Below are 27,287 nucleotides of genomic sequence, written 5' to 3' on the forward strand. Positions count from 1 at the left end.
CCTGGATTTCATATTAAAGATCCAAGATGTGCTGATGACGAATCCTCTCACTTCCTGTCTGGTCACTGAGACAGTATGTAGCAAAGTTGGGGGTGTGAGATAGCAGGAATATAAACCAACAGAGGTTATAACCCTTCCCTATTACATCGAAAACTCATAAAATGAGCTTTAAATATTCTTGCTCTCTAGGCTAGTTCACAATTTGCTTGCAGAAAGGAGCATTACCATCTAAAGAGATACCAAGGATGCATTTTTTTATCCATCCTTATGAAGTTATTATGAATGGAAAACATAGTTCACTTCTTTTTCCTCTTTCCCTGACGCATTCAGAAAATGATCTCTGCAGGTCTCCTGATACCCACACGTCTGAGGATGATATGCACACTACTATTTGTTTACCAGTGAGTGAAATACATTTATTTATTATGCCTTTTCCCAATACAATCTGCATTTAGGTGGAGGCACCCTCTCCTGTTTGCTTTCTTTGTTTATTGTAAAGCTTACTGGTAATTAAAGTGACTGTAAAAGTTCTTTTTTTTTTTTTTAAATAACAAACATGTTGTACTTACCTTCTCTGTGCAATGGTTTTGCACAGAGCAACCCCGATCCTCCTCTATTTGGCCCCCCTACTGGAGCTTCTGATTCCTCCGCTTCTTGGTATGCCACCATAGGAAACCGCTTCTTATCATGGCACACCTGTGTGCTTGATCCCGTGCCACCTCTGTGTGTCCCCGTGGCTCAGCCCCACCTCCCACTACCACCTCATTGGCTGTGACTGACAACAGCCAATGACTCCCGCTGCTGTGTCTGAGCCAACGAGGGGGGAGAGAGCCGAGAGAGCATCTGCTCTCATGCACATTGCTGGATCGAGATTGGGTTCAGGTAAGTATAATGGAGGGCTGGGGGGAAGGAGCTGCATGAAGGTTTTTTACCTTCATCCATAGAATGCATCAAGGAAACTTCAGTGCTCCTTAAAGAGACAGTGTTATTTCTGCTGATCCACATAAGTTATACAGTGTATAGTTGCTAAGAAGTTTGTCCTCAAATTTGCAGTTCCTTGCGCATCCCATATACTCCTAGACTATATTCAAGTTGTTAACCCCTCAAGAACAAAAAAAAACAGCTCAAGGACTGTTTACTGACTCTGTGTTTGAAGTTGTGGAAAATGTGTGTTGCCTGGTCATGCAGAGCTTGGGGGGGCCCTATCAATGTACACTAGAGGATGTTACACAGTATTGGTGGTCAGTGAAAAAAAAAAACATACCCAATTAGTGGACAGTGGGAGGAAGAGTATACCATCCTTGATATCAGTGGGAGGAAAAAGGTCCAATCAGTGATGTCATTAGTCACTTACCTAAGGAGATGCTTGGTGCCCAGGTAAGATTAGTGCTAAAGCTATGCAGGCAGTGTTGGGCAGCAGAACACTTCATTTGGGACAGCCTGCATTGGACCTCTGGTGCTGGAACTTTTTGCATTTCTGATTTTCAGCTAGCAGGTAAACCTCTAGGCTTCACAACTTTTTGTAGTTAACCAATATGATGAAAAAAGCCTGTTTACAGACATCAGTAGGTAAAGGTAAAATTACTTTTTACATTTTACCATCATCCATTATCATATGGCTTAGTTTAAGGCTTCAAGGAGAACCAGCCTGTCTGAAAAACAAATGATTTCTTCTGTGCTGTCTCTTTAGCTATCCCTTAGTTCTCTAAGACTCCCCTGTCATGAATTACAGATTTTTTGTAATATTTTTTAAAATTATAAAGCAAGATGGGAAAATACAAAACCATAGCTTCTAGTGTACTTGTGCATGGGTTATTTGATTCAAGTTTAAAAGAGAAGTTTCTGCAATTCATCTCAAATATATGTCTAATACATCACTGTATATATTTCAAACCTCATGAGCACACACATTTTGTACATCTTTTTTTATATGTTTTCTTTGAAACAATATTAAAATCAGAAAAGATCTAGGAACTGAGTCTGCCTTCACGGGATTATCCTAATGTAAGATCTGAAGAAACTTCATAGTTAGGACACAAACAGGAAGTCTTATAAGCCATTAGTAAATGGGTGTTTCCTTCCGAGGGACCACACTTTTTTGTACCTTCTTATCCTGCAGTCACAGTTTTTACAAATAACAGTGCAGCTGTTGCTTTTTTTAAAAGGATTTAAAGAGATACACCACCTGCTGCCTTTTCTTCAATTATGTGTGTTGCACAAATACAGACAGAAGGTCTCTTAAAATCAATGGCAGTATTCCCCTAGGGAAAGCCATAAAAATGTGGTCACTGAGATGTCATATCGAACTAATGAGCTCCAGTATATGCATCAGCCTTGTAAGTGACTCAATCAGGCAATTACTTTGTAGTATGAGCACATGGTCAGCTGCCCAGTTCACGGAATAGGCTACATTTATTCATTAAAAGATTACGTACCATTTCTCAGTTAGAAGTGCTGGAATAGGTGTTGGAGAAATCAGTCCTTTCTTTAAACTGTATCTAAGCCCATGAACAAAAATTAAATGTGTTACAGCTAACAGTACCTTAGATGTTTTGCTTGATTTTTTTTTCTTCTTCTTAATTTTCCTGTCAGGAGCAGCACACTTCCGATCTAGAGCAACAACTGTACTGTATCTAGGAGAAGCAGCATTGCCATCCTTGGAAGGAAGTGTGCTAGGACTATATAACACTTTCCCCCCCTATATAACATAGGGGGAGGTATTTATTTATTTATTTCAGGTACTTATATAGCACCATCAATTTACGCAGCACTTTACATATATATTGTACATTTGCATCAGTCCCTGCCCTCAAGAATCTAAGGTCCCTAACTCACATTCATATACTAGGGCCAATTTAGACTGGAACCAATTAACCTTACGAGCATGTCTTTGGAGTGTGGTAGGAAACCAAAGTACCCAGAGGAAACCCAAACAGGCACAGGGAGAACTCCAGACAGGTAGTGCCGTGGCTGGGATTCAAATCAACAATGCTAGTGCTACTTGGGGGAAGTGCTAACCACTTAGCCACTGTTATCAAAGGTGATAGCTGGGAACTATCCTAACTGATAAGTGTCTGCAGATGCAGAGTACAGGAAATAATCAGCTCATAAGATTTCTGGCTGGATGAACAGCTGTTTTTTTTTTATAAAATATAAAAATTAGTATCATTAACAGACTATAAGGAAGCAAATAAGATAAATGTATTGTTAGAGTTTGAATACATTTTAAGTCATGATTTAAATGTATGTTTACAACAATATTTTAAAGGGGCACTCCATTCTACAGAATGTGAAACCATTGTCATTCAGATGTTCTTTTTTTTTTAACATTCTTTATTGACAGTTGTGCTCAAAAGTTTACATACCCTGGCAGAAATTGTGAAATTTTGGCATTGATATTGAAAATATGACTGATCATGCCAAAAAATGCTCTTTTATTGAAGGATGATGATCATATAAAGCCATTTATTATCAAATAGTTGTTTGGCTCCTTTTTAAATCATAATAACAGAAATCACCCAAATGGCCATGATCAAAAGTTTCCATCCCCTGGAATGTTTGGCCTTGGTAGAGACACACAAGGTGACACACACGGGTTAAAATGCCAGTTAGAGGTTAATGTCTCACATCTGTGGCTTTTTAAATTGCATTTAGTGTCAGTATATAAATAGTCAATGAGTTTGTTAGCTCTTACGTGGAAGCACTGACTAGGCTAGACACTGAGCCATGGGGATCAGAAAAGAACTGTCAAAACTGCGTAACAAGGTAATGGAGCGTTATAAAGATGGAAAAGGACATGAAAAGATGTTCAAAGCCTTTAATATGCCAATCAGTACTGTTAAATCGCCTATTAAGAAGTGGAAAGTTCAGGGACCTCTTGATACCAAGCCAAGGTCAGGTAGACCAAGAAAGATTGCAGCCACAACTGCCAGATTTGTTCAGGATACAATGGGAAACCTATAGGTAACTACAAGAAAAACCCACAGACAACCTCAAAAGAAAAACAGGCTGCTCTGCAAAAAGACAATGTGGTTGTTTTGAAGGAGCACAATATGATGACATTGAACAAAAATGAGCTGCATGGTCGAGGCGCCAGAAAGAAGCCCTTACTGCATCAATGGCACAAAAAAGGCCTGGTTAGGCATGTGAGGCATATTGTAACTGGGCTTTTTTGTGGCATTGGTGCAGTAAAAGCTTCTTTCTGGCACCTCGACCAAACAGCTCATTTTTGTTCAAGTACCACCGTATTGTACTCTTTTTCCAGAGCAGCCTGTATTTCTTTTGAGGTGACCTGTGGGTTTTTCTTTGAATCCCGGATGATTCTTCTGTCAGTTATGGCTGCAATCTTTCTTGGTCTACCTGACCTTAGTTTGGTATCAAAAAATCCCTGAACTTTCCACTTCTTAATAGGTGATTTAACAGTACTGATTGGCATATTCAAGGCTTTGGGCATTTTTATATGTACTTTTCCATCTTATAAAGTTCCATTACCTTGTTACGCAGGACTTTTGACAGTTCATTTCTGATCCCCATGGCTCAGTATCTAGTCTAGTCAGTGCTTCCACGTAAGAGCCAACAAACTCATTGACTATTTATATACTGACACTAATCATGATCAGTGCCCTGATGATCGGTGCCCAGCAGTTCCACCTACCAGTCCTGCCCACAAATGCCCAGGAGTGCCACCCACTTGTGCTCAGCAGTGCCCACCTGTGCCCAGCAGTACCACCCACCTGTGCCCATTAGTTCCACCCACCTGTGCCACCAGTCAGTGCAGCCCAGCAGTTCCGCCAGTCAGCGCCACCCAGCAGTGCCGCCAGTCAGTGCCACCCAGACGTGCCGCCAGTCAGGGCCCAGCAGTGCCACCAGTCAGTGCTGCCTATCAGTGCCGACTGTCAGTACCCATCATCAGTGCCAGCTCATCAGTGCCATCTATTAGTGCTGCCTATCCGTGCCACCTCATTAGTGCTGTCTATCAGTGCCGCCTATCAGTGCCCATCAGTGCTGCCTATCAGTGCAGCCTCATCAATGCACATCAGTGAAGCAGAAAAATTACCTGTTTGCAAAATTTTATAATAGAAACAAAGAAACTTTTTTTTTCAAAATGTTTGCTTTTTTTTTGTTTATAGCGCAAAATGTAAAACACCCAGCGGAAATTAAATACCACCAAAAAAATCTCTATTTGTGAGAAAAAATTGATAAAAATTTCAAATGGGTATGACGTTGCATGACCGCGCAATTGTCATTCAAAGAGCAACAGCGCTGAAAGCTGAAAATTGGCCTGGTAAGGAAGGGGGTATAAGTGCCCGGTAGGCAAGTGTTTAATGTATCTGTGACATGCAGTCGTGCTCACAAGTTGGCATACCCTTGGAAAATTTATACAGTATGTACAATTTTTAAAGAAAACGTGTGAGCAGTCAAAACACATTTCTTTTATTTCTTTTGGGATTCATATTCAACTGTACTACCGAACAACTCAACTTAATATGGTGTATTTAGCATCAACGACAGTGTGCAGTCTTTTGTAATAGTTGTCTATGAGGCCCTGAATTCTTGCAGGTGGTATAGCCGCCCATTTATCTTGGCAAAATGCCTCCTCCAGGTCATGCAAAGTCTTTGGTTGTCTTGCATGAACCATATGTTTGAGATTTCCCCAGAGCGGTTTTGATGATATTAGAGCGATCTTAAAGGTTTCTTATTTTTTTGTAAAATAACAAAGATGTCTATACTGACCTACTGTGTGCAGTGGTTTTGCACAGAGTAGCCTGGACCTTCCTGTCAAGTGCCCCCACAGCAAGCAGCTTGTTATGGGGGCACCTGCTGCTCCGTGTGTCCATTCACACACGGAGCCGTGGCTTGGCCCCTAGTATGTGTATATATGTATGTAAGTTAGATTGTACACCCCTTGAGGGCTAGGGACTAATATGAATGTACAATATATATGTTATATTACAGTGTGTCAGAAGTTGTGTGGCGTGTCAAGGTGTTGTCAGCCATATTCTAACAGGGCTTTTTTGTGACATTGGCACAGTAAAGGCTTCTTTCTGGCAACTTGACCGTGCAGCTAATTTTTGTTCAAGTATCGTCGTATTGTGCTCCTTGAAACAACCACACCATCTTTTTAAGGAGCAGCCAATATATCTCTTAAGGCTACCTGTGAGTTTTTCTTTGTATCCTGAACAATTTTTCTGGCAGTTGTGGCTGCAGTCTTTCTTGGTCTACTTGACCTTGGCTTGGTATCAAGCGATCCCAGAATTTCCCACTTCTTAACAAAGTGATTGAACAGTACTGACTGACATACTCAAGGTTTTGGATATCTGTTTATATCCTTTTCCAACTTTACAAACTTCCATTGTCTTGTTATGCACGTCTTTTGACAGTTCTTTTCTGCTTCCCATGGCTCAGTATCTAGCCTGCTCAGTGCATCCATGTGAGAGCTGACAATCTCATTGACTATGCACAGACACTAATTGCAATTTAAATAGCCACAGATGTAGGAAATAATCTCTAATTGCCATTTTAACCTGTGTTTGTACCAAGGCCAAACATTCCAGGGCTTTAACCACTTGCCCTCCAGAGGATTTACCCCCTTTCCTCACCAGGCCATTTTGTGCGTTACTTTAACTGACAATTATGTAGTCATGCAACGCTGCACCAAAATTAAATTTATGTCCTTTTTTTCCCACAGGAGCTTTCTTTCGGTGGTATTTGACTGTCTTTGCGGTTTTTATTTTTTGCGCTATAAACAAAAAAAGACAATTTTGGGAAAAAAAACAATATTTTTGACTGTTTACTATAAAACATGTCCAGTAAAAAAAAATTTAAAAATCAAGTTTCGTCATAAATTTAGGCCAAAATGTATTCTGCTACATGTCTTTGCTAAAAAAGATCCCAATACATGTAAATTAATTGCTTTACATGAAAGTTATAGTGTCTACAAATGGTGGTATATATACTGGAATTAAAAAAAAATGTTTATACTAGTAATTACAGCGATCAGCGACTTATATCTCCTAGATTGTAAGCTCGAAAGAGCAGGGCCCTTGATCCCCTCATGTTTTGCATTGTATTGGTATTGTTCTGTCACATGTTCTGTCTCCCTTTTGTAATGTACAGCGCTGAGCGAACTATTGGCGCTTTATAAATACTGTATAATAATAATAATAATAATATAGCGGGACTGTGGCAAGCATTCTGACACTGCGGGGGAACCAACTAACTACAACTGACATTCCAATTACACTAATACAGTGATCAGTGCTAATAAAAAGCACTGACACTGTACTAATGACACTGGGCAGGAAGGGGTTAACATCTGGGGCAATCAAAGGGTTAACTGTGTGCTGTGTTGTATATTACATTAAGTGCTGTGTGTGTTTTAATAGGGAGACAAGCTGCTTTGTATTGCTGTGCTGTGCAGAGCAATAGAAAGCAGCCTGTCTGTGCTGAGAGGGGAGAGACCTATGTTGTTTACACACAGACCTCTCCTTTTCACTGTTCCTTGGTGATCGCCGGGTGCCAGTGGGGAATCTCCGGCTGGGACCCAGTGATCGACAGCTGTAGCCACCAATGGCTGCTATAGGGCGGCGGGGAAGAAGTTTAACCAGTAACATAAACTGGCAAATACACAAATGTGTGTTAATTTAGCAAATGCCACTGAGTCCTTAACAATATTTGAAATGACTTATTAATAACCTATTTTAACATTTTTGTCTTTCATTTTGCAAAAAATGTTTCACGTAACATTTGATGCAGCTGTGCAAGTATTCCAAAAGATGTTTTTAATTATCATGACTGTTCTGTTTTGCCAAATTCTAGTGGTGATTTCGTAATATTAACCCATATTCTCATTGAATGGTATGTAAATAGCTAGGCTGCAGTATTGCATTAAAGTAAAACTGTACAGAAGGAATGGCTGTCATTGCTTACCGTCTTCGGATATTGTTCATTGTCTGGCTGTTTCTAGCTTCAATATTCTCTAAAGCACTGACCTGAAACTAGCATAAAGCCAGTGAGGTCAAAGTGAAGTCCTAAATATTTATCTGAAAATTTATTTCAGATCAGTGACAGAGAAGCTATTGAAGCCACTAAATCAGCAGGACAGTCTGGCAACCTGCATTTTCAGAAGGGGAGATCAGTAATTGAGGCCTCCATATACACTAGCTCTCCTCAAAATACATAATAAAGCTTTTTGGAGATTGAAAACAAACCTGATGCGGTCAGGAGGGGACAGCGTATCATATCAGGTGGACGTGTCCGAAGGTCTCCAGATTTTGGATGCGCACTTATAAATATTATTCCATTACAGGGTCTAATTTAATTAATTCCCCTCAACGGGCTCTACTAGGATGTCCTGCGGAATGGGCCCCAAGACCATCTCAATGCCTCATAACATTCATTTTTATAGCGGCTATGATCACGATTGCGAGATCTTGGATATCTCCCATGATCTCTTTTGATCTTGTAAAGACTAAATTGTCCTGGATAATGTTGAAGGAGTGCCTCTATTCTGCAGGACAAGATTTATAAATTTAAAAGAATTTGGGAACCCTGGATTACCTACCTTACAGGGCCTACCTAGCCAGGTTCATAGATAACCATTCTGGGTCACAGAGGAGGCTTGCTGTCTTTTCCTTTCTCTTCTTTCCGACCCCCTATTACTATTACTTACCTTTCCCTTTCTCATCTGTTTTTGGCCTTTAGGCCATCTTGAAAGGGAATTCAGGACCATGGGTCAATAGGCAGGTCCCCTCCTCCCTGTCGGGCACTGAAGCCGACAGGTTCGGACCTTCAGGTCCACGGGTGCTGAGAACTTTCCCCCTGCCTTGGATGAAGGGGCCCCATATGTGGGGATCCTGTTGGGGGCTTATTGAAATTATTTCAGAAACATGCAATTTCAGTCTCTTTGGCTATAAGTTGGAAATTTTGTGTACAAGGATGTAGAACAATGTACTTATCGTGTGTTGATACTCTCTTTTCATTTATACAGTTTTGCAATTTTCAATAAAAATTATTGGAAGACAAAAAAATAACTGATTATTTAGAAGGACTGGGCTGTTATATGAAGCAGTCTAGGAGGGAGACATTAATATTTCTAAACATATTGGCCATGAGTCATGGATTCAAAACTAGGCTAATCTGTCATGGGTTCACAATTAGAGTGGTACGTACAGTATACCCTAGGAAGCACTTCTTATGGGTGTATAAGGTCCTATTGTTTGTTAACAATATAGTCCTGATAACATTTCCAAAACTTCTTCTGTCATCATGTATATACATATAGGTAGTATTGGGTACCAAATGTATACAATGCAAGGGATATGTAAGATAAAGAGGTCTACATAAAGGGGTACTTAGTACCAGCTTGTATATAAAACAACAAAAAACACTTGGCATGTCAGTAGAGAGGTCCCTTTAGCAATGTTTCTTTATTAAAATACATTCCACTGAAAAAACAGTTGTTACTAAAGCCTAGTACACACAATCAGAAAATCACACGAAAAATACCACTTTTGAAGCAATCGTACGAAAATCTAATCGTTAGTGCACAGCTTTTGTCTGAAAATATTTGAAGGGGCAAGCACGAAAATTTCTTCTACCATACCAGATTATATGATTTTCATTTAATCGTCTTTGTCTAAAAATACAATACAAATACAGTACATTACTTCCAAATTTTTATTCTGTCGTTCAAGAATTTTTGTAACTTTATTAACCTCTTAATTTTTGATGTGGAGACTAGCATGCAAAAAAAAACCCCCAAAAAATGGATGATCATTCATCCGATATTCTCATCGTGTGTACGGGGCTTAATTATCTCTTGACGTAGTCCCTTTATCTTACCTGTCCTTTGACTTGTTTACATAAATACCATTAATAAAGGGGAACATATATATAAAGCTGAGAAGCACTGCTATAAATCATCTCTTTACTGACATCTCAAGTGCTTTATGGGTGAATTCAGGAAGTAAAAATAATTTTTTTTGTTTCCTGTTGAATGTGATCAAACTAAAAATAAACTAAAATCACATGTTTAGGTGAAAAGTGTTGACAGTGGAATCTACTTCCTAGATGAGTTAAAAACTACAGCTAAAATATTGAACAAAGTAATTGGAACATAGCGAACGGAACTTGTAACATGTTCGGCAAGCTGTACGTAAAACAGTTGCTGACAGTTAAAGATCATTTCTAGGGAGGGTCCCTGATGATGAAGCTGTGTTCCCAAGATAGTTACTCTCTGTATTGTCTCAGAGGACAGCAATCTACTACAAACCTATTCAATGTCTGAACACAGCAGGCATTTCTGTGAGAGTAAATTAATAATTGATTGGGTTTTAGGCTTTGTGAATCAAAAACTGGGTTTTATGTTTGATCTATTTTCTTTTCAAATGATGCTATTATCCAGTATTTGACAAGAGAGCAATGTAGTCATCTAGAAATACACAGCATCTGAAGTTCATCAAAGATATTATCTTAAAGAAGTTATGCAACACACAAAGATGTGTTTTGTAGTAATGCTCTACAAAAACAGGCCTATCTCTACTGTGAATCTTTCATTTAGGTGTATTATTGTAAAAACAGCCTTTCCGTAGCATTCTCTGAGAAGTTGAAAACAGGTAGTCCAATAAAAGGGATATTTTTCTAACTTAAGGAAATATATCAAAATCCTTAAACATCTTTTGTGAAATATCTTGATCTGGTTAAGTCATTTCCTTTTCAATGTTAGAAAAAGAAACACAAAAAACTTTGGCTGTGTTATGTGAGAAACAATAAAGACAGGAAAACAGCAACACTCAGCATTCATCTTAGATATACACAATAAGGTCAATTCACAAAGCTTTAATACCAGCCCAAGGCACTCTATTTTCAGCCATGTGACTGTAATTTTCACATTTCATTGGACTCGAAAATAACTATCGCCTTTAGGAAAATAGGGATAACTTTTAGCTTTGTCAATTGAGAATAATGTATTGTTTTTTGTTTATACCAGGAGTTCCAATGAGTTCAACCAACATGAAAAATGGAGTGATACAGATTGTCTTCTACCTTTTATGTACCTCCATCCTATCAGGTTAATATGTTATAGCATTTTTTTTACAGTGGAATTGTAGTTAAAACTGTTTTCTGCAGTTTTGGGTAGAATAGGGCAGAGTTAGAACCTCTGTTAAATTTTAATAGCTGTTGGTGTCTCCATTGGGAAGAATTACTACACTTTCGGTCCAGGAAACATGGCAGGAAGTGAAAAGAAATATTCCCAAAGTAAAGCTGGTTATACACTGTAAAATTTTCTATTGGTTTCACCATCAATGCTAAACAGCATGGATGTAGGCATCTCCCTGCCAGCTATTGTATTCCAAAAACAATTCAGATTTTATAAGAATTACTGAAATTTTTACTAGACACACTGCCAGTTCCACAGTACTCCACAACATGGGGACATCCTTTAGAAACTGGAAAAGAACCAAGAGTTGGGAATTCACATACATACAGTCCAATGAGAGTGCCTAACAGTGATCCAACAGTTCAAGGTTTTTAATGATAAAATTCTTTTTCTGCTATGAATCAACTTTATCATTAAAAATTTTGACTCTTGGACATTTGTTTGATGCTCTTATTGGACTGTTTGAGCTATTGTATTCTGACAGCCATTACTGAGAGCTTTCAGAATGCCTGATCAGTGGCTGCATCTGACTGGACAATTTTCTACCCCACTCCTGTGATTCTCAGATCGATGAATGTCAGGCGGGAGGATGCCTACAAGGCCAGCTGCCTCAATTATCAATTGGATTAGCAGGAACCAACCGAAATGCACTAATTTTAAGTTCCATCTTAGTTATCACAGGAAAAGGTGTTTCCATTGGGAGATTTCCTCTCTCCATTTTCAGTGACAACTGTAACATTTTATATTTCCTATTACTTTCTTTACAGACAGCAAAAAGCCAATCCATTATATTCAAAACTAGAAAAAATGAATGGCGGAAGTTCCACTTGTTTCAAAGAAGGTTACAAGAACTTTTTGCGCCCCAAAGAGTAACACACAAGACATAAACCTTAAAATTGACAGGGAGGATTAATCCCCTATTACATGCTATTAATACCATGAGTTACGAACTAAACTAAGTCCAGCTAAAAGACATTCAGAACAATTTTTTTTTGGTATAATGCGGCAGAAACCATCAAATGGCACATTATTTATAGTTATACATCAGATCAATGAAGAATATGAAGGAGCAATGACTCTTATTGGGATATAAAGTTCATTTCAGGGATGACTATAGTTCCTCAACATGTTTTGCAGGAACATGTGCCTGCTTCTTAAGTAGGATAGTAGCTGCTACTAAAGAAAAAACATATAAGTATGTATACAGTATACAAAACAATTTGACAAACAAAAATACAATATTATGCTATGTGATAGAACCTGGTACATACAATTGTATGCTGATGGACACGCTCCAAAATGCTCCTGTGTCACAAAAGCCAAATCAAACAAAGAGGGGGGGACCTAGTAGATCACCTAAGATGGCCTGCTGCAGGTATCCCCCCCTGTGCGAATGCAGGGGACTTAAAGGACCCCAATACACAGTATTTGTACCAAACCTATGAAAATGAACAAAAGATTATTAAATAGTAATATTAACGTATGCCCAGAACAAGACTATAAGTATTCTCCAATAATCAAGTACACATACCTGTACGTGCTTAACAAAATGCCCACACAATAAAAGGAGAGGACTACATGAGCTATTAAGTACACAGCCAAACAAGGCCAGTAAATCCAAAAACCAGAAGGAACTCAATGGATATATGTCTCCATAAATTTACTGGGGCCCTGCTAGAAATAGGTTTCCACAAGCAATCAAAGCCACTGTATCTAAAAATAACATATATAAAACATACAGTATATACATATACTATAAGCCAGTCTGTTGTAAAAAAAAGAAAATGAAAAGTGTACCACAAAAAGGACCCCCAAATAAGCTAAAAAATATGAAGTTGCAATTAACCTGAAGAAGCATTGCTTACAATAATGTAAAAACACAATACCCCAGGTGAAAGATTAAAAAAAAAAGTATGCATATAAAACTTCATACTTTGATCACCTGAGTATGGGTGTTAATTTTTCTGAGATAATTTTGGGTAAAAGCAATAGAAATTGAACCTAAACATCCCACTTGCAGATTTTGCGGTCTCCAAGAACAATCAATTGAATGTGATTTATGTTGTAAAGCACTGCGTAAACTGTTGGCGCTATATAAATCCTGTATAATAATAATTATATGGCAGCTATCTTTTTTGTATATAGACTGTAAATTCTTTGGTAATTTGACCCTTTCCGTATGCTGCTTTTGTTGGTTATTAAATCATTAAAAGCTTGCTAGCTCTCTATAATTTAAGGTTCAAATTAAGGATAATATTATATACAGTATGTACTAGAGATGAGCGAATTTCTCAAAAATTCGATTCGGCTGATTCGGCAAATTCCAGTATGAAATTCGATTCGATGCGAATTAATTCGCTACGAATTTAACTTATTAAAAGGGTTTCTAGGCTTCAGAGAGCCTTTAAATGAGTGCAGAACACTGTACCTTTAATTTAAATGCCCTTGGAGATGAAAACAAATGGAAACAAATAGATACAATGTTTCAACCGCTGTATGGAGTGAGTGTCCCAGAACTGTCATAAATAGTCTATTTCTGACAGTTCTATGACATTCCCTCCATACAGCTTTTTCAACCGCTGTATGGAGTGAATGTCCCAGAACTGTCATAAATAGTCTATTTCTGACAGTTATGGGACATTCACTCCATACAGCGGTTGAAACATTGTATCTATTTTTTTCCATAAATGACATTCTGCAGATACACTTAGAGGAGCGCTGCAGATACACTTTTTGCCGGCTTGGAATTATTCTTATTTTCTTCTTCTTCTTCTTCTTCATCCTCATCCTCTTCTTCTTCTTATGAGGATGAGGATGAAGAAGAAGAAGAAGAAGTAGGATGAAAAAAGGATTAATTCCAAGCTGGCAAAAAGTGTATCTGCAGCGCTCCTCTAAGTGTATCTGCAGAATGTCATTTATGGAAACAAATAGATACAATGTTTCAACCGCTGTATGGAGTGAGTGTCCCAGAACTGTCATAAATAGTCTATTTCTGACAGTTCTATGACATTCCCTCCATACAGCGGTTTCAACCGCTGTATGGAGTGAATGTCCCAGAACTGTCATAAATAGTCTATTTCTGACAGTTATGGAACATTCACTCCATACAGCGGTTGAAACATTGTATCTATTTTTTTCCATAAATGACATTCTGCAGATACACTTAGAGGAGCGCAGCAGATACACTTTTTGCCGGCTTGGAATTATTCTTATTTTCATCCTACTTCTTCTTCTTCTTCTTCTTCTTCATCCTCATCCTCTTCTTCTTCTTATGAGGATGAGGATGAAGAAGAAGAAGTAGGATGAAAATAAGATTAATTCCAAGCTGGCAAAAAGTGTATCTGCAGCGCTCCTCTAAGTGTATCTGCAGAATGTCATTTATGGAAACAAATAGATACAATGTTTCAACCGCTGTATGGAGTGAGTGTCCCAGAACTGTCATAAATAGTCTATTTCTGACAGTTATGGGACATTCACTCCATACAGCGGTTTCAACCGCTGTATGGAGGGAATGTCATAGAACTGTCAGAAATAGACTATTTCTAACAGTTCTGGGACATTCCTTCCATACAGCAGTTGAAACATTGTATCTATTTGTTTCCATAAATGGATCCATTTATGGAAACAAATAGATACAATGTTTCAACCGCTGTATGGAAGGAATGTCCCAGAACTGTCAGAAATAGTCTATTTCTGACAGTTCTGGGACATTCACTCCATACAGCGGTTTCAACCGCTGTATGGAGGGAATGTCCCAGAACTGTCATAAATAGTCTATTTCTGACAGTTCTGGGACATTCCCTCCATACAGCGGTTTCCGGCAAAAAGTGTATGTGCAGAGTTCCTCTATTCTGCAGATACACTTAGAGGAGCTCTGCACATACACTTTTTGCCGGCTTGGAATTATTCTTATTTTCATCCTACTTCTTCTTCTTCTTCTTCTTCTTCTTCTTCATCCTCATCCTCATCCTCTTCTTCTTCTTCTGAGGATGAGGAAGAAGAAGAAGGAGAAGTAGGATGAAAATAAGATTAATTCCAAGCCGGCAAAAAGTGTATGTGCAGAGCTCCTCTAAGTGTATGTGCAGAGCTCCTCTAAGTGTATCTGCAGAATAGAGGAACTCTGCACATACACTTTTTGCCGGCTTGGAATTATTCTTATTTTCATCCTACTTCTTCTTCTTCATCCTCATCCTCTTCTTCTTCTTCTGAGGATGAGGATGAAGAAGAAGAAGAAGAAGAAGAAGAAGTAGGATGAAAATAAGATTAATTCCAAGCCGGCAAAAATGTATGTGCAGAGCTCCTCTAAGTGTATGTGCAGAGCTCCTCTAAGTGTATCTGCAGAATAGAGGAACTCTGCACATACACTTTTTGCCGGCTTGGAATTATTCTTATTTTCATCCTACTTCTTCTTCTTCTTCTTCATCCTCATCCTCTTCTTCTTCTTCTGAGGATGAGGATGAAGAAGAAGAAGAAGAAGTAGGATGAAAATAAGATTAATTCCAAGCCGGCAAAAATGTATGTGCAGAGCTCCTCTAAGTGTATGTGCAGAGCTCCTCTAAGTGTATCTGCAGAATAGAGGAACTCTGCACATACACCTTTTGCCGGCTTGGAATTATTCTTATTTTCATCCTACTTCTTCTTCTTCTTCTTCTTCATCCTCATCCTCTTCTTCTTCTTCTGAGGATGAGGATGAGGATGAAGAAGAAGAAGAAGAAGTAGGATGAAAATAAGATTAATTCCAAGCCGGCAAAAAGTGTATGTGCAGAGCTCCTCTAAGTGTATGTGCAGAGCTCCTCTAAGTGTATCTGCAGAATAGAGGAACTCTGCACATACACTTTTCGCCGGCTTGGAATTATTCTTATTTTCATCCTACTTCTTCTTCTTCTTCATCCTCATCCTCTTCTTCTTCTTCTGAGGATGAGGATGAAGAAGAAGAAGAAGAAGAAGTAGGATGAAAATAAGATTAATTCCAAGCCGGCAAAAAGTGTATGTGCAGAGCTCCTCTAAGTGTATGTGCAGAGCTCCTCTAAGTGTATCTGCAGAATAGAGGAACTCTGCACATACACTTTTTGCCGGCTTGGAATTATTCTTATTTTCATCCTACTTCTTCTTCTTCTTCTTCATCCTCATCCTCAGAAGAAGAGGATGAGGATGAGGATGAAGAAGAAGAAGAAGTAGGATGAAAATAAGAATAATTCCAAGCCGGCAAAAAGTGTATGTGCAGAGTTCCTCTATTTCTGACAGTTCTCTGACAGCTTCTTCACATGTACAGCGGTTGAAACATCTGTATCCTAAATGGAAACTAATAGATACAAATTGTATCTATTAGTTTCCATTTAGGATACAGATGTTTCAACCGCTGTACATGTGAAGAAGCTGTCAGAGAACTGTCAGAAATAGAGGAACTCTGCACATACACTTTTTGCCGGCTTGGAATTATTCTTATTTTCATCCTACTTCTTCTTCTTCTTCTTCATCCTCATCCTCTTCTTCTGAGGATGAGGATGAGGATGAAGAAGAAGAAGTAGGATGGAAATAAGAATAATTCCAAGCCGGCAAAAAGTGTATGTGCAGAGTTCCTCTATTTCTGACAGTTCTCTGACAGCTTCTTCACATGTACAGTGGTTGAAACATCTGTATCCTAAATGGAAACTAATAGATACAATGTTTCAACCGCTAAACATGTGTTCCTTCTGTCAGAGAACTGTCAGAAATAGCGGAGCTCACTGCAGGGACACTTTTGCCGGCTGATCGGGAAATATTCGATTTGCGCACCCGAAGTAGGCAAAATTTCGGATTCGACGCGAATCGAATATTTCCTGAAATTCGACTCGAATTCCGGTTCGCCTGGTTCGATTCGCTCATCTCTAGTATGTACTATTTTAGCAATAATTTTCTCAGATGGGTCATGAATTAGCTTTGTAATAAGTTAATATTATATCCTGCATGTTGAACATGTTTACACAAAGGTCTATGAAATATCCTTGATGGAACATATAATTATTGGAGCGTGTTGTGGATATGTGGAAATAGATGATGTAACTCCCTGGTCAGGAGAACACTGGAAACTGGTAGGCCAATAATCTTGCCCAGGGCAAGTCTAGTTTTTGGCATGGTTGATACTCACTCACAATAGGAAGTGACGTGTCTCCCAGGACTGCAAAAAAATTTACTTTGTAGGGTCGGTCACATGTTTTCTGCTGTTGTTAATCCCTCATTCTTCCATACTAACCTGTGTATACATGTAGTTTGGGTATTAAAGACAGCAGCTCTGGGCATGTTTCTTCAAACTGGCCTAAGTCTTTCTCATTCAAAGCCAGAGGAACAAGAGTCTGCAGGAAAGTCACTCACCTGGGTGTGTTGTCTGGTAGAAGGGCCTGGCTTACAGGATCTTTGCACTCATTTTGAAATCAGGTTTAACGGTATGGACTCTATAAAACTGATACAAATTAAAATGATTGCACTTTAAACTTCATCATTGCAGCTGGCTCCTTATTAAACAGCCCTAGTTATGACTTTGACTCATAACGAAATGCTTTAAAATGAACCTGTACTTGGCCCAGGCAGAGCGAAGCAACAAGGTCACTTCAATGCCAAACACTGTAAATGCTTTTAGCTACCTTTCCATCACTTCACCACAACTAAGTATGCTTGGGGAAGCAAAGTGACATATCCAGTACTTCTGTGTATGGGAAGCATGTGACTTAATCTCATGTGGCAGCGCTGCTGTTTGATGCCTGACCACTCGGGCACACAGCAGTGTCAAATAGGGATGAGAAGAGAATCATTGGCCCTGTTTAAGCTTTAAATTGTGTTTTTGAGCTTTTGCTGCAATTTTTCTTCTCTATCCCTTGGTGAATAGGACACCAGGGGAGCAACGGCAGATAAAACCTACTATGGGAATTGGCAAACAAGTGAACATGTTTCTTTGCCCTGCGTGTGCAAAGCCCAAATTCACTGTGAATAAGCAATGTCACCAGAGTGAAATTGCTCCATTAGACCCTACTGTCAGTAAATATGTACATACTTTCATACAACTTAGTTAATATATATATCTTGAGAAATCCTGGTGTATATAAATGCAGCACACTCCTAGTAAGCTAGGGGGAGCTAGCTTATTATTTTTCAGTCAGTGGGTCAAATTCAGGTCAGGGCTGAGAGGCTCTGCAGAACAGTTCCCTGACACCTCCCCCTGATCTGGAGACTTGGAGGAGTCCCTGGAGCTCAGTGGGCTGGGATGAGGAGGAGCTGGTCCTGACCAATCCTCAAGCAAGAGGCTTGGCATGGGGTCTGGACAGCCCTTAAAAGTGGCTGCACCTTGTCAGCAGCAGGAGAGTTTGTGAAGAAGCTGAGATGCAGGAGTCTGAGAGAGGGCCCAGTGGGAAAGGGCCTACCTACAGGCAGGGTGTTGGAAAGGAGGATTGTTCAGCCTCATTGGCCCCCAAAACGAGGACCACCTGTAAAGGCAGGAAAGGAGCCAGCCCAGCAGAAAGCCTGAAGGCACCTCCCTAAATCTGCTCGCAGGACTGAAACTTGATTACCTCCTTACCCAGGATTGTTTCATGTACGGAAGCAGGCACTGGTTTTCCTTGCCCAAGGATTGTCTCAGGCAGCTGGATAAAAAGAGGATTATCTGGGGTCTGGCATGGTACACCAGGAGAGGCCACAGAGCTCTCCAAGACGTTCTATTCTGAAAGGACTTGTACATAGTTGCTAAGGAGTTTGTTGCAGTTCCTTTGGGCATCTCATACACCCCTTACCCTATCCAAGTTCAACACCCCTTAATAAAACATAAAAACAAAGGTCAAGGACTGCTTACTGACTCTGGATGCAAGTCTGTGTGAAAAATGCGTGCTGCCTGGCTGTGCAGGACTACAGGGGGACCCAAATCTCTAGCGACTACTAAGGGGGTAATGCTACCTTTAACAATGACAGCAAAGTATTATCTATATTAAAACAAAACCTTGCAATGAGTGCTGAAAATATAACAGGCTTCTGGTACAGTCAGATCATTAAGCTGGCCATAAACAGAGAGAATTTTTCTTGGTCCCTGATGACTGTGCTGAAATTCAAGCTCTGAACTACCCTATTGGCACCATCCTTCCCAGCATCCTTCTAATGATAAATGAAAAGAGCCAAGTAGAAAGTTGTCAGCTGAACATTGGCTACATTCAATCAGATGCAGCCACTGTTTGCGTATTCTGACCACTCTTATCAATAGCCACAGCATGAATGGAGGAATCTGTCAGATAGATTTTGTTCAGCCTGCCTACAAATCTTTGTGTGTGGTGCCAGCCTTGGTCATAGATGGATCAAATCCCGGCCAGTTCAGCAGGGACTGGCTGAGATTTAATCCATTCATGGACAGGCTGGTTGTACTGAAATTGATCCATCGATTGACTTCAGTACAATCAGCCTGTTGGACATTTTGCATGTGATCATTGCCAGCGGCTATAGCCACCAGCAGTGATCATTGTCTTCTGATGGCGGGCAAGGGAGAGCACAATAGCTCTGCAAGAGGAATTCCTCCATCAACACTTACTGTGGGATGGTTGAATCAAACAATTTTCTTTCCTGCAACCATCATCTATAGCTTGATTTAGTTTTGAAGGTCCCTCCAGTCACTTCTCACTGCTGGGACATCACCCTGTTCCAAACGCAGCTCCCTGACAGCCTCTCTAGACTCATTTGATATCTGAGGTGTGGGAGCTGGTGCTTTGTTTCTCTTGGATCATTTGCAGGTAGGACAGCAGCTCAACCTGCTCACAAGTTCAGTCAGGAGAACTGTTAAGCAATAAAGAAAAATAAGACCTCATTCACATGGGCATACTAAAGCGTACACCCATGTGAGGGCTACGTTTGCGCACAAAGGAATGCACAGGTGTTCCATGCATCTGTGTGCAGGCATTCCCATTCATGGACTCACCAACAACTCCCAAATTGACATCCGTATTGGTGTAAGTGCATGTCCTTGAATGCAGACAGTGCATCTGCACGCACCTAAACCCGCACAGATGTCAGATTGGGAGCAGCGGCTGTGTTTGTGAAGCCGCAGCATCCCAATTAACATGAATGTGACTCTCTCCACGTAAATTTATAGAACCCCTGTGCTGCCAAACATGGCATTTGTACGGGTGTACTAGGGTTGCCACCTCATCCCTTTAAAACTGAACACATATTAATTACACAGGTTCTGAGGCTCATTTAATGCAGATACGGCACTAGGTGAGTTTAATTAGCTCCTTAGTCAGCCACAGAACCTGTGTCATTAATATATGTTTGGTTTTAAAGGGATGAGGTGGCAACCCTAGGGTGTACACTCAAGAACACCTATATGGCCTAAGGCCCGCCATACATGGGTTGATTTTTTAATGATTTTTCATTCGAAAATCGGACCTAAGAATAATCGGATGTTTTTCGCTCTGTTAGTGGGGCAATGGCACCGGCTGATCTTTGTGGTTCCTCCCCATTTTGTTTATCGAGCATGCTGGAAAATTCGTGAAAAATGACCGATTTTCGAAAATCATTGGTGGCACTATCGGATTACAGAACGAACAATGTTTTTGATTTTTGATTGAAAAATCGTTCGGAATTCGACCTATGTATGGCCTGCTTAAGGCAGGAGATCTTTGCACAGCTTCTCTTAACTTATTCAGCAGCTGAGGCAGCATGCAGGATCCACTGCTTTACTCCCCTTCACTCAGTCACAGGTCTCATGACTGAACAGAAGAATACAAATTATTAGGAGCAGCCTGTCATAGCTGTTGATGTTAGAGGAAGGCAAAATGTACACAATGCCTCCCACTGAATTCCAATTATCTTAAAGAAGAGTGGGAGCAGACAACAAATTAATTTGCTTATTCACAGCCCTTTTGGCTTCAGAAAATTACACAAAAAATGTAAAAGATTTATTTAGAGATCTAAATAGCTTTGCCATTAGACACTACACAGAGCTTTTGGTTTATATGAGTAGAACTAGAGTTCCTATTGCTTGCGATAATAAGATGGGCAGCACAGTGGCTAAATGGTTAGCACTTCTGTCTGGCAGCACTAGGGTCATTGGTTCAAATCCCAACCATGACACCACCTGCCTGGAGTTTGCATGTTCTCCCTGTGCCTGCGTGGGTTTCCTCCAGGTACTCCGGTTTCCTTCCACACTCCAAAGATATGCTGGTAGGTTAATTGGCTCCTGTCTAAATTGGCCCTAGTATGTAGGTTAGGGACCTTAGATTGTACACCCTTGAGGGTTAGGGACGGGGGCGGACTGACAACTTATGGGGCCCCCCAAGCAATAGGGGATCATGGGGCCCCTGTGTCCTTGCCCAAGCTCAAAAAAGCCTATGAAAAAGGTACCAGGGGGAATCTCATGGGGCCCCCTACTAACCCCAGGCCCTCAGGCAGTGCCTGAGTTTCCAAATAGTCAGTCCACCCCTGGTTAGGGACTGATGTGAATGTACAATATTTACGCAAAGCACTGCATAAATTGATGGCACTATATAAGTACCTGAAATAAATAAATAAGATAGTGTGCGGTTTAATGAAGAGCTATCAAATGGCTGCTTTGAAAATCAGTAACATTGGTTAGCTCTTTCACAAAGAGATGAAAGCATTAGTAAGATTTAAAAAAAAATGTTTGTGTCAGACAGAAGCTGAAATTGTGGCAGCTACAGGAGTTAAACAATCACATAATCTGCTAAAGAGCAAATATTTTCTCACCAGGCTCTCTGCTGTGTAGAGATACAAAGCAGCATGTCCATGCTGACAGGAGAGAGATCTGTGTTGTTTACACAGATCTCTCCCCTCTCAGCTCTGCTGATGATCAGCGAGTCCAGGCCAGGAATCGATGTCCGGGACCCGGTGATTGACATCCACAGCAGCCAATAGGGGCGCAGGTAGGGCGCTCGTGCACCCCTTACCCAGAAATGCAAATTTATTTATTTATTTATTACAGGTACTTATATAGCGATGTCAATTTACGCAGCGCTTTACATATATATTGTACATTCACATCAGTCCCTAACCCTCAAGGGGTGTACAATCTAAGGTCTCTAACTTACATTCATACATACACATACTAGGGACAATTTAGACAGGATCCAATTCACCTACCAGCATGTCTTTGGATTGTGGGAAGAAACCGGAGTACCCGAAGGAAACCCACGCAGGCACAGGGAGAACATGCAAACTCCAGGCAGGTGGTGCCGTGGCTGGGATTCGAACCAACAACCCTAATACTGCCAGGCAGAAGTGATAACCATTTAGCCACTGTGCTGCCCCAAATCACGTATATATAACATTTTTTGCGCAGCCGTGCCGCCCTGTAGAAGAACATCTGTTATAGGGCAAAGGGCAACTGGTCGCCCTTAGACATAACAGAAAAAGTGCTTGAGTTTTTTTAATTTATAAAAAAAAGTTCAACTGTTGTATGGGAAAACATGCATATTTTACCTGCAGGTTCTACCTCTTTGTGTACTCCTTGTACAGTTTTAGCGTTACACATACTTTTAAACTTTTACACATACAATCAGTTTTAAACTCTATTCGAGTTGTTGTCCACCAAAAATAATGTCTCCTTTCTGAATCCTAAGAGGAGAGAATGCAGGCCTAGAGAAGTGCCTAGAGCAGGCCATACATTAAGCAATTTTCTTTTCTGCAACCAGGGGCGTATTTACCGTGGTGCAAACAGGGCATTTGCTTTGGGCGGCATTTTTCGGGGGGGGGGGTTGTCACCCACTGATTAGCAGTGATCGAATGAGAAAAAAAAAAACCCTGACAGGCTGGGAGTACTGAAGTTGATTGATGGATTAATTTCAGTACAACCAGCCTGCCCATACATGAATCAAAACTCATCTGGTCCCTGCTAAATCGGCCAAATCTTGATCCACTCATGACTAGCTTAAGTGGAAAAGGACTCTTTTACAAAAATGCTTGTCCTGCTTGGATGTTACACATGTGATAAGACCAGTTCTTTTCAGTACAGCCATTACTGCTAAATGACATAGGGTCCAATCCATAAAAAAATGCAGGTATCGTGTCAATAGGTTAGGCACAGCATAACTAACATTTTACAGCCCATTTATAAAATGCAGGTCATCGTGTGGATCCGGTTGTGGTCCAGTTTAGCTCTGACAGGTCATATAACTGCTCCCTACTCCTGGCATTTTTTTTACGCTCAGAGTACTAAGTACGGCTGCCACCTCATCCCTTTAAAACCAAACACATTAATTACACAGGTTCTGAGGCTAATTCAATGCTGATAAGGCACTAGGTGATTTTAATTACCATGAATTAATGTGTTCAGTTTTAAAGGGATGAGGTGGCAACCCTAGTACTAAGCTAATTTTTAAAGCAGATCACTGTGCTTTCTAAGGCCTCATACACTCTAGACATTTTTAACACTGCTCTTAGGGGCTTCTGTGTTTTTCTTTTTTTTTTTCTGCCTCTAAATGCCCCTGCTTGTTAGCCTATGTGTCCATGCCCACATAGGCATTTAGAGTTAGCGGCATTTAGAAGCAACAAAAAAAAAAAATTCCAGCTCGTGAGGAGCAGCAGCCTTTTGGCAGACAAAATGCTTAATGTGTGTATATGCGTGTAAACGCATTTAAACGTGTTTTAATTCTAGGTGCATCAAGCGCAAAAGCGATAATTCATTCAATGGCAAGAATAATATTTATATAAGATGAATTAAATCCCAAGTGCTTGATGCACCTAAACATGTTACACGTGTATACAACCATTAGGTTCTAGGACAGATGGCATCTAGGACAGATGGCCAAAGTGTTCGGTGCATGAGACAAAAATGTACTTTTTTCTAACGGTGTTATGACCAGGCCTTTTTTCCAGCCGGAAAATGGTGGAACTCCATTCCACCACCTCTGGTTAGCCCTGTCCTCTCCAACCTGTTACTAAATTCAGAAGATGGTACAGGAAGTTTTTCAGTAATCACTTCCTCTACTGGCTTCTGTGTGCTCCTACCAGGCACCTAGGGCATGTGCAGGGCAAGGCACATTTTGGTAGGGGAACCAGTCCTGACACCACAAACTTTTTTTTTCCATTTGTGTGGTGCTCTGGGACACCGCTGCTGTCCCTGTCCGATCTGTGTAGCACAGAGCTGAGTGAAGTGTTAAGAAACTCCTCCCTACTTGGCTCTGTGCTTTCCTCTATGTGCTACAGTTCTGATGTTTTGGGGGAAAAAAGCCCCAGCACATCTATGAGAGCATTGCTGGCTGCACCACTGTGAGGATTTTTTGAACAGGTGAGAGAACTGTGGAAGGAAAGGAGGCGGTGGTTGTGCAGAGAGGCAGCTGTGCGGGAAGGTTTGAGGTATAGTGACAGGTGACAGCTGGGGGTGCGGAGATTAGTGAAGAGATGAAATCTGAGGGGGGGATTTGTGAAGAGATGAGAGATGTGAAGAGTGTGGAGGGAATTTGTGTAGAGTGGGGGGGGGGGGGTGAATTTGTGAAAAGCTGTGAGAAGGGGCAGATTTGTGAAGAGTATGTGTATGGGGGGGGGATTTGTGAAGAGGTGGAAGGAATTTGTAAAGAGTGTTTGTATTGGGGGGGGGGATTTGTGAAGAGGTGAGAGCTGTGAAGATTTGAGGGGGGTGGTTGTGAAAAGGTGAGCTATAAAAAAGGGGGGGGGGGGTGAATTTGAGAAGAGATGATAGCTACTGAGAAGGTGGGGGGGGAGGATGGGGGGATTTATGCAGAGGTGAGAACTGTGAGAAGGGGGGGATTTGTGAAGATTGTGGGGGGGATTTGTGAAGAGGTGAGAGCTGTGAAGAGTGGGGTGGGGAAATTTGTGAAGAGTGGAAGGAATTAGTGAAGAGGTGAGAGCTGGGAAGAGTAGGGGGGAGGGAATTTGTGTATGGTGGAATTTGTGAAGAGTGGTGGGGGATTTGTGAAGAGGTGAGAGCTGTGAAGAGTGGGGTGGGGAAATTTGTAATGAGTGGAAGGAATTAGTGAAGAGGTGAGAGCTGGGAAGAGTAGGGGGGGAGGGAATTTGTGCATGGTGGAATTTGTGAAGAGTGGTGGGGGATTTGTGAAGAGGTGGGAGCTGTAAAGAGTGTGTGTGTGTGTGTGTGTGTGGGGGGGGGGGGATTTGTGCAAAGTGGAGAGGGATTTGTGAAGAGGTGAGTGCTGGGAAGAGTGTGTGTGTGTCTGTGTGCTTGTGAAGAGTGTGTTTGGAGGGGGAATATGTGAAAACTGGAGGGGGAATTTGTGAAGAGGTGAAAGTTTTGAAGAGTGGGGGGGATTTGTGATGAGTAGAGGGGGAATTTGTGGAGATGTGAGAGCTATGAAGAGTGGGGGAGATTTGTGAAGAGTGGGGGAATTTGTGAAAAGTGGTGGGGGAATTTGTGAAGAGTGGAGGGGGGATTTGTGAAAAGTGGTGGGGGAATTTGTGAAGAGTGGAGGGGGAATTTGTGAAGAGTGCGGGGGACATTGTGAAGAGTGGTGGGGGAAACTGTGAAGAGTGGAGGGAGAATTTTTGAAGAGTGTGGGGGTTGATTTGTGAAGAGTGGAGGGGGATTTGTGAAGTGTGGTGAAGAAAATTGTGAAGAGTGGAGGGGAATTTGTGAAGAGTGGAGGGGAATTTGTAAAGAGTGGGGGAATTTGTGAAGAGTGGAGGGGGAATTTTTGAAGAGTGGAGGGAATTTGTGAAGAGTGGAGAAGAAATTGTGAAGAGGTGAGACCTGTGAACAGTGGTGGTGATGGTGAGGTAGGAGGTTTATGTAAAGAGATGAGAGCTGTGTAGGGAGGAGGGCTGATTGTATAGAGGCGAACGCTGGGTATGGGTAGGGGTGGGGGAGATTTTTGCAGAGGTGAAATGTTTGGAGAGAAATGGGGAAGGGGGTGGTTGTGCAAAGAAACAGCTGTGGGGAGGACTGGGGTGTTGTGCAGAGGTAACAGCTGTGTACATGTGTACAGGGGATGCAGAGTTGAGTTGTTAACAGGGCTTACAAAGGTTAGTTTTGAAGAAGGGAGTGCTAAGGTGAACTATGGACAGGAGTACAGAGGTGAACTGTGAATGGGAGGTGCAGTGGTAAGGAAAGAGGTGTGCAGAGGTAAGCAATAGTTTTTTTACGTTGGGAGGGGATATGTAAGTACTGTCCCTTTTGCTGATTTTGTTCTGTGCCTTCTGTGATACGCACACTTCAGCACTGCACAGTATATATTCCCGAGCCCTGTGTGTTTTGTACTCCTGAGTGCCATACTCTGTGCAAAGCACCAATTATTTGATGTGGCTTTAATTCTCTCCTTGAGGAATGGCAGGGTTGGGGACAGGGAGTTGTCCGGGGAGGGGAAAGTTCCTGCACCTATCCTCTGAAAAAAAATCCCTGGTTATGACCTTACTGCTGCTTTATAAATGTATCCTGTAGTGTAGGATGTTTTGTAGAGGTGTAAGAGCTGTGTCGCTCCACAATTTTGTACCCTTGTTTAAGGAGACATTCAGCACCAACAGTACATGGAGAATATTGTACCATTATTTTCGATAGCGCAGTTCTCACAGTTAATACTTTCAAATATCTTTATTTCTTCATCCTTGGTACAGTTTCCAGAAAAACTTCAATAGGGATCAAAATATAAAATGCAGCATAATAAGCTTTACATGCATGTTAATGAGTTGAAAAATGCATAAAATAAATGTATGTAAAATGCAAAATAATACTTTAACATGCATGAACTTAAAAATGCATGTTTAACAGCAGATGTTGCAATGTCAATAAGCCCTAATGTTCAAGAAATGGCTTTTGCTGGGAGGGGGTGGGATTTCTAAGGGGGGGAGGGTAGAGCCAATGGCAAGGGTAATGGAAGGTGTATGACTATATATCATAGCATCTGTGTCAATACTGACAGCACAATAGTGAAAGTCAGCCAGGGCTCTAAGAAAGATCAAGCTTCAGGGCAGCGCTAATTGAATCCCTTTCTGTCCTAAAGCCCCTATGCCACTATTCCGCAGTGAGTGCATAGACAGCTAACCTGATATATGAGGGTATCTGTTCATCTAGGCTATTCCCCATCTAAGCAAACACTGCCACAAATACATCTTCACAGATACACAATTATTGCTGTTAGTGCTGAGCCTTAGGGGAATTCCTCTCAATTTAGGTGGTGGTATTAGCAGA

The 27,287-nt window shown here is 40.9% G+C and overlaps 1 long non-coding RNA gene across 1 annotated transcript in view; it reads left to right on the forward strand.

Annotated features, from left to right (window-relative positions):
• Positions 1–324: 324 nt before the first annotated feature.
• LOC149446135 (uncharacterized) overlaps positions 325–27,287 on the forward strand; it is a 63,287-nt gene continuing 36,324 nt past the window's right edge. The window contains exon 1 of the long non-coding RNA XR_016306262.1: positions 325–401. This is a non-coding gene — a long non-coding RNA (uncharacterized LOC149446135). The remainder of the gene's footprint in view (positions 402–27,287) is intronic.

The sequence above is a fragment of the Staurois parvus genome, unplaced genomic scaffold (genome assembly GCF_062004578.1).
Source record: "Staurois parvus isolate SC_StPar_1 unplaced genomic scaffold, SC_StPar_1.0 ptg000696l, whole genome shotgun sequence".
NCBI classification, from domain to species: domain Eukaryota; kingdom Metazoa; phylum Chordata; class Amphibia; order Anura; family Ranidae; genus Staurois; species Staurois parvus.